Below are 9330 nucleotides of genomic sequence, written 5' to 3' on the forward strand. Positions count from 1 at the left end.
TGCTAATGATAATGAAAAATAATTCATTTGCTGTTTCTAGGTCCGGACTTTATTTTATTGAAATCAATTTTATTTGAATATATATTTCTTTATAGAACAAATGTGTCTTATAAAACTTAATTATAATAATAATATTATTAATAATAATGATAATAATAATGATAATAAATTGTCGTTATGTAAATTTGAATTGTTATTTAATGTTTGATTTAGTATTTTCTCCAGTTAACTTTGCTATTTATAATCCCTTGTGCATTTCATTATAGGTATTAACGAATTCCCGACTTATGCAAATATGTTAGTTTTTATCGCAAAGTAAGCCATAAGCGAATCAAAGTTCAATAAACGATTCACACGTGTGACCCCTCCCTTCCACCCTCTCCCTCCCCCACACCATGCTATGCACACTACAGTTTATCGAAACTCTAAGCACACAACGACTTCCTCTCATTTATTGAGTACTTGAGCGGGGTTGTCGTAGCACTAGGCAAATATGTTGTTCCCTTGAATGCATCATACAAATTTTGAATACTCAACTGATTATTCATTCCATGAATGCAGTTGCCACAAATAAAAACAATGACTAAGCGTTTAGGGGGAAAATTTAATTATGTAAGCCAAATCGTCTATTGATGCTATGTGCATATAATATATCTATAAAGAATATTGTGGTCGGCACACCTGAGAATATCCCCCCAGGCACTTGAACTGACTTCGGTTCCGAGAAACCTCAACTTAATTAGGAAAACACTAAGTTCTCAGCTACATATATCATTTAACGCCGTGAATCGGTTCGCTTGTTTAGCGACTGCAATATGATTATCACGAATAGTTAAGAATTGGCGCCAGGCAATTTTTAGATTTCCGCGAACTTGGGGAACATGCGAAGCTCTGATCGTTCAAATAATATGTTAAGGCATTTGTTTATACATACAAAAAAATATATATATATATAGATATATATATAGATATATATATATATATATATATATATATATATATATATATATATATATATATATATATATATATATGCACATATATAAGAAGTCGTATCGCATTTATGGGTCACACGCTCTATATCTAGAGTTGAGTTGTAAATTATTGCCTATTCATAAATTCGTAAAGGCTTAGTTCAAATACGACCAAATAAAAGACGACAGCAAAATAAACACACATAAAAAATACTCGTAATAAACAGAAAATTATGGATAGGCGTTTGTCGATAGTATACGACCGGGAGATACCCTGCAACCACACAAATGAGCCCACCTCATTCTGATAAGCTGTACAACTTATCGAACTACGTTTGGGACTACTCAAAGTAGAAGGGAGTACTGAATATGGACTCGATGTCAGCCAAATGGTTGTGCTAAATGAAATCCCCTTAACAACTAGAGGTATCATATCCATAGGGATATATACCCTGTAACCTTGCAAAGGAGCTACATTAGAAACTATTCAAAGTGGAAGGGAGTACTTAATATGGACTCGATGTTAACCAAATGGTTGTGCTAAATGAAACCCCCTTAAGAACTAGACGTATCATAACAAAAGGGTATGGTAAATGAAAACCTGTAAGTACTAAAAATAGCATATCGAATTCTTAACATCTAACCTATTATCACACCATATCAAATGAGGTATTTCTTGTTCTGATAAAGTGCTCACGCATCGGAAAGCTCGCTTTAGATAGTCAAAGTTACGCCTGGTATCTGATATTAAGGCTTAGATAATCTATAAAGACTCAAATTTGATATACGATAAAACAGACGTGATCTAAATTGACATTTTTAATGAGTTTTTTACAAGGAACTTATAACATTTGAGAGGGAAACATGGCTTTGTTGTTGTTCTTGTGGTTGGGTTGCTGTCGTTGTGTTTCCGTCATTTATTTCTGTTTAATTTTTCAGTTTTCATTTTCATTTGCTTTCTATTTGTTTATTTATATTTTTTTACACTCTTTGCAGTTTACCTGTACTGCTGATATTTCGCTGTATTTGCTTATTAGCAAATGTTTACCCAAAACCTTGAAATTGAAATATGAACTTGACTTTGGCATCTGTTTCAGTTGTTATTGCCCAGCCCGGACATATGGGAGACACAACAAATAGCGCAGCAGCGAAAACGAGCTATTATACTAGCTCAAAGGCTGTTGGCAAATTGCAAATTTGCTTTTCTGTTTCGAGTGGCAACAAGTGGAAGCCGCGTTCGATCGGTCGCAGTCGAATCGCAGCTACTCTTTGTCTCTCTTGGAAATCGATTACAGCTCAAATTATCGAGGAATTTTAGTTGGTTAATCGAACGAAGTGCTTGCATAGCAATCACTTTTAATATGAATACTTTTCCATACTCTTCGACTACGGATATTTGCTGTCAAATCTGAAATTGTTTTACGCTGGCTGCAATATCCTTTAATACCAAGCCGAATTATGACTTGAAATATCGATAACATGGTCAATAAATCAATACAAAATCGACGGAAATCAAAGATCGCATCAATCATAGGCAACTCTGACAATGCTATTCCTAGGCACAGCACAACTATAAATGCCCTTTCCCCAATTACGATGCCACAATACATAGTTTTTAGGTCTTATGTCAACACGGAGGCTCGAACCCGCGGGTTTCGCTTCGTCAGATCATCTTTGTCCGCTCAAGAGAAGTGCCCGCCCAATGGCCGGTTTTATAATTTTGTTTAGATTAACTGAGAATGAAGTAGATTAATTAACAAAAGTTAAAATGTAAACGATATGAGAATTCACAAAAATCAGATATACAAAAAGATGAGTATCTTTAGCATTGCTACCCAACAATCAGTGACAAGCTCAGGATCTGGATTCTTTATTCGCGGAAATATTCAATATAATTGCGACTTTTTTTTTGCATATCATTTGTCCGTGTCCGCTTAAAAGGCATTCCGCCTAGAGCGTCAAAAATGAATGCAAACAAAAAATGTTTCAGAGAAAATGTGCGCCTTAACGTTCTCGGATACATTACCTAATATTTGAACATATCTATGTACGTTTATGAATGTGAATACGTAAAGTTTATTTATTGGCTCTGTGTGGGGCAGAGGAGGGGTTCACATATGCTACTAGCTGATAACTATTATCGGGCGTGTTGAACCAAATCCGGTCAATGTGTCAGATATTTGCATATAAATATTGTGCATTATAAAAGCCAGTGACAAATGCAGCTGCGGGTATGCTGGTTCCGTATTAACATATTTATATGCAAATAGGAATATTGCAGTTGGGTATACAAGACTGTGATATACCCACCATAGTCCATAAACACCGTGGACTGGGTTACCCAACAATGTCATCAAGAGATATCGTTATCTAAATAAATAAGTAGTCTTAATTTTACTTCATTTGGCGAATCTAGTTCTTAAATTACAAAAAGATATATTTTCATATAAACATACATAAAAGAGTATGTGCGACAATCCAATATACTCACTTCGCTTTGTAAACAGAGTATAAACATAAGTACGATATGCAAAATATGAACATTACAATGCGTTGCCAGACGGCTTAACTGCCCGTAACCGTGCATAACTGTACCTGAGCTTATTGCAGTGCTGCCAGTTAGTGTAGAAAATACACACATGTGTGGCGGCTGGGCAATGAAGCATTTACATACGTGCCGTTCAGTCCGAATCACCTGGCAGACGATTAGCGAGTGGCGAGCGGCGATTGGCGAGTAACGAGTAACGAGTCGAGTGCAGACCCTATTGGCATTAATGAAATCTTGTACATTGCTGTATTTCTAACAAGGGAAGCAACGTAAAGCAGTGCGAATTAAAGCATCAAGGATTGCGTGCTCAGAGGGGAGAGCGGCGCTGCCCAAAGGGTTAGTGGGTGCACTTATCAGTTCTTTTTCGGTGCCAGGTGGCAAGGCGCGGCCATCTCTTCCCTATGTACAGTTTCTTGCTTGCTTTTTTGTAACTTTTTGACTCTGGACACGGCAATAAGATGAGGTAAAAAAGGGTATGGAGTTTTTGTGCAAACGTATGTAACAGACATAAGAAATCAACTCCGACCCATGTCTGCTTGTCTGTGTGAACTCGTCGATCTCTGAAACTGAAAGAGTAAAAATCTTAAAACTTGAAATATATGTACATCCTCCTATACAGTACGCAGGGCATAAAATATCGATTTAAAGATAGATTGCAAAAAACTGAGTAAACAAATTCAGAATATTAACTTGCTTTTAAACCTTGGGACTTTCGCTTGGTTATAAAGTACTCAAAGATCGGACTATAAGAACCAGCTCTAATCAATATGGGAAGAAAATAGCACAGTTAAGTTTGGGGCTTCACCGATGTTAGCTTTTGTGTATATACTTACATATGATGAGAAGACAGCTCGAAGTCCTCTGATACGGCATCTCGGCCAGGGGTATCTCCAAGTCGTGCTCCTCTTTTTTGCTCACGCGTCGCTTAATCGTAAAGTTGGGTTTGGGCAGTGCACGAAACGCAAATGTCAATGCATGAAATTTCACACTGCTTTTCTTTTAAAAGAGGCGGCGCCACGCCCCCTTGGCTCAACTGCAAACAGGCAGGTTAGTTCCCACATTTAATGCTGATAAGGCAAAGCGAACGAACAGAAACAAGCATTGATATGCGCGAGTCTCAAACAAACCATAAACAACAAGCAATATACCCTGTAAATTTATACGCAGCGTATTGAATACACTGATATTTCCTATTCTGATATTTTACTGCCAACTGAGTTTGGATTGCTTTCGATGTCTTACAAATTATCTTAAAGTAACTACATAGTTTTTTTTTTATAATATTTATTATACTGCTGTAAATTTTATAAATGCTTGAGGGAAGTATTTGGAATATTTTATTTAAATAATAAATTATTTACTTCGGCTTTGGTAAAAGGCGCCAGGCTGCGGCGCAATTGAAGTAATATACCCCGCGAGTGCATCTTGTCTGTTGGGTATGCCTACGGATAGTATAACGTCCGGCATGTGCTGACATTTGCAGCGCCGGCAGCTTTGGCAGCGACGCGTCGCAACGCCGGCTGCGGCAGCGACGGCAGCGGCGCAGCCATCTCAATTTGCAAAACGCAGACAAGCAGCAGGAGCAAGGGAGACGGAGACAAGACCGTGACAGAGACGAGGGCAAAGTGCACTACGTCAACCACTGCAACTGCAGTTCAAATGAAAAAAGGAAAAGAATTAAATAATAAAAAATAAAAAAAAAAAACGTACAGCAAAGAGAATATAAACAAAACAAAGCCAGCGGAAAAAATAAACAAACAGAATACATTACACAGGAAAAGCAACAACAACAACAACAACAACAACACGAAGCTGGACAAGTAAACAAATGTGAATTAGACGACATATCGAATGCCGGCGCATTGGTATCGAATCGGAATCGAAATCGGAATCGGATTCAGAGTCTGAAACCTGAGCACAAATCGAAGAGCAAAGGAAAAACATGGGAAAACAGAATGGAAACTGAAAACTATCCGCGTTCTGGTTTACAAATTGACTAACGAACAGATTAAGTACATACACACATCTTTTTCTTAACAAATTCTTAACAAATATGCTATCAAGTGCTGCAAAAGGGTATTATGCAGTCGGTTGCAGCCGTTTCAGCGACAACATTGTGTGACAATGCTTCTTGCTGCATTATCCAATTAAAATACACATATATTCAAATAAATTCGTAGAGTATAATTAAGTACTATAGCAGATATCTTGAAAGCAGTCTACAGAGTATACAAAGCATGAAAATATATACACTGTATATATACACTATGTATGTATGTCTGCACAAAAATGAATGTGTGATTCATTTGGTCGTGTTCATAAGAACACAAATTAAGTATTTAATGTCGGACAGTAAATCACTTCAAAGGAAAATCAACCCAATAATATCAGATTTAAAATATAATTTATTCTCAGGCTTTCTTACATTTGCACTTTAGTTTTATTTTATTTTGTATTTTACTTTGGACAAGTTACGCCCTGTCTGGCGTCTGCTGGCCATTTGGATGAAAGGAAAGTACAACTTTTCCTAATGGCAAAAATGGATCGAGTTGGACATAAAAGGCGCATCGTAAACGGCATCAGCAACTGCTTAGGGATTCAATTTATCTGACACTGCACAGCTGACAATTTTCACATTTGATAGTTCCAACGACTTTATACTGAAAAAGAAAGGAGAACAAAAATGAATTAGGACTTCAATGAAAAATGTTCTCTTACAGGGTATGTTGTCTAAGAAGTTTAAAAAGTTATTTACAGATACATTTTATCAAATATACAAAAGATGTAACTCGGGAAAACTCATTCAAAGCGCGCAAACTGGAAAGAAGTCTTTGAATTGCCGAAGATTGAATACCCTTTCTGATATATACACGAAAGAAAAAGTCGCCGAAAATGGAATACCCTTGCATGGCATACCCTATATTTCATTATTTGAATGTGTTTTCTAATGAAAATCTCATGTACCGGGATTTTCCTTTATTTGCAGAGTACATTGCAGGTCGTAGTTGTCGGGCTTGTTAAAGATATCTGAAAAAAACAAAAACATTTTTTATAGATATTTATAAAGCTCCAGTACATATTAATCAATCAATCAATATTCCATTCAAGGATTGCTTCCGATTGTCTCTATATAAAACTATAAAACCTGAATGCCTTCACACACACACACACACACGCACACACACACACACACACACACACACTGTTAGGGCATCGAATGCACGTAGTGAGAACTAAGTACATTCAATTTCTAATGCCTGATAATGTTTGTTATAGTAATACTATCTACAAAATAGGAATAGAATTTAGAGCACAAGGTATACAACATATTGATTATGCGCCTGCTGCTTGAACTGAGCAACGCTTTTTGTAGATACCCCAAGAATATTTCTAGAGAGTATATTATAGAGATAGGTGCATGCTACAAGGTCTCACGGTGTAGAGACAAATATTTTGTTAATCAACGTTTGGAAGTGTCTGCGTTTCTATGCGGAAGCCACATATACAGACATATAAAGTCATTTATACAAATAAGTATATATATTTAAATATATTTGATCTTAAGTAGTACTTCAGCTATGCGATTATGCATTCCTCTAGGTATACCTGCTCTAAGATCTATTCGTATTAAGATAAACGATTCCTTGAAAATAAAGACAAAGTAACGAAAGTGGTCGAGACTGCTCGACCAGGCGATACCCTGCAACGTATATCCAAATCGATTAAAAGCAGCGCCTACGCTTCTAACAGGGTGTAATGCCATTACCTTACAGTACAGGGTATATTCGTGAAGTGCAATAAATTATCATTCGAGTCAACATTCTGCCCTGCTTCCATTTCAATTCGTGTTCAGTTTCAAGATCATGAACTTCACTTCTCTCCCAAACAAGCCGTCACAATGTCGCACATGAATTGAGATACAACTGGGTGGGAAAAGGGGTGGGGGGGATGGATGGTTGAGCGGGCAGCGATGGGGCTGGGTATGCCCGCCGAGCAGACTTCAGTTTTAATCAAAAATTAACGTAATAAATAATCATAAAATATGCATAAATGTCAAATTATAAATTTAGGCAATTCGCCTCGTAGCAGTTATACGAGCCAAACACATAGTCTGCCTTTGTGTGTGTGTGTGTGTGTGTGTGTAAGATTACTATCGAAAAGAACACAAATAAAACTACGCCTACGATGTTTTGCCCTGGGCGTGGCCAAAAAGAAAAAAATATAAAAACAATGTTTACATGCATATATTTGCACATTTGCAATATACTTTAGTTTAGTATAGGGTATGAAAGAGTATAAGCAAGCCACTTGAAAAGGAGATCTTTCATATATATGTATATGTACATACATATGTACATATATTCCCCCCGCAGCTACCCGCCTACGCCCCTTCTTGATGTAGGTCGTGCAAGTTGCAATTAGCTCTGTCTGCATTTTTGGGCAATCGCAAAAGCAACAACACACACACACCCACACACACACACACCCAAAGCCAGACACCAGCTAACGGTCACTTTTGCTTTCAGCCCATCGCATAGCCAAAGAACAGACACACACACAGACATTTTACACACACATTCACACAAACAGAAAAGAAGGGAGCATGTTACGTGCTTAACCCTCGCCTACTGCCACGCCCTCGCCCTCGCCCACGCCACGAGGTCGCCAAATGCTGTGTGGATAGACAACGCTGACACAGACGCTAACGCTGACGCTGACGTTGGCAGAGACTGCAGCGCCACGCCCCGTAGCCTGCCTGGCCACCAGCACAGCAATTGACACTGCGCTTTTGTCTGTGCTTGTGTTTGCACTTTTGGCGCAATAGTCAACAATGGGAGCTTTTTACTACTCCACGAATGCATATGTATGTATGTATGTATGTATGTATTAACATACGTGCACGAGTACTACGACTGTGAGTACTACGTTGGCGCCGCTGCCGCCCCATTGCCGGCATGTGCCATTATCTTCTCCAAGCAAATCGAGTATAATAGATATTTTTACTCAAAGCCAGTTGCTTCGCGCCAAATTGTGAAATTCATAAAAGTACATACATACATACATACGTATGTATGCATGTACACAACGTGTGAGAGCTTCGCTCTCTCTCAGTCTCTGTCAATCTATTTCACAAATATTTGCATTCACCGGTTTTTCTGAAGCTTTTTGAGCGAGTTGAAGCGTGTTGAAGTTCTCTCGCGCTGCTCTCTTGAGTGCTTAGCAAGTTTTGAGTGGCATCTTGAGTGCGAATTGGTTTTGAGCTTTGAGTACACTTATCGCATGAGTGCTGCAACATTGTTGCCAGAGCGTGGCAACATTTATTTCTATGTTGCAACAAATCGTACCTTTAATGACTGTTACTAAACGACAAAATTCTTGATCATTAGTTCAAGATGCTTGGAAAATTCTATATTAAGCCAACAATGATTTACTCCTTGTTTTATTTTTTTTTCTCAGCAACATTTGTCGATTTACTTATATAAGCCGGATAACTGAATTCCGCAAATTGAACTGTTATCCAATACGTCTTCTACTGATGAAATGATTTTGTATATAGATTTCAGATTTCGATTTCACTTGAAATCTAAACGCAGCATATTATCTAAGATAATACCTATTACACATGCATATACTCATAGGGTTTTTCTTTAGAAGCTCGCTTAGATATTAGTTAGAAACAAGAATTGTTATGCACGACTGAGCTCCCCGCTCCGTCCCTCATCGACTGATACTTACTATGCATTCATTAGTCGGCATCGAGTGAATCCCCCTTGCAATTGATTTGCATTCGCATTTGCATGTGTGCTG

General features: G+C 37.8%; 1 long non-coding RNA gene across 2 annotated transcripts; it reads right to left on the minus strand.

The window, feature by feature from the left end:
* Positions 1-2836: 2836 nt before the first annotated feature.
* On the minus strand, positions 2837-4569 carry LOC26530861 (uncharacterized). Of its 2 annotated transcripts, none has more exons than XR_004305165.2 (3): positions 4356-4545; positions 3466-4088; positions 2837-3344 (listed from the first exon to the last, which is right to left on the minus strand). It is a non-coding gene; the product is annotated as an uncharacterized lncRNA (long non-coding RNA). The 2 variants fall into 2 exon arrangements; XR_001450010.3 differs by lacking the exon at positions 2837-3344 and adding an exon at positions 4213-4280 and having other exon boundaries at positions 3359-4088; positions 4356-4569.
* Between the last annotated feature and the right edge of the window lie 4761 nt (positions 4570-9330).

The sequence above is a fragment of the Drosophila virilis genome, chromosome X (assembly GCF_030788295.1).
Source record: "Drosophila virilis strain 15010-1051.87 chromosome X, Dvir_AGI_RSII-ME, whole genome shotgun sequence".
Lineage (NCBI taxonomy): Eukaryota > Metazoa > Arthropoda > Insecta > Diptera > Drosophilidae > Drosophila > Drosophila virilis.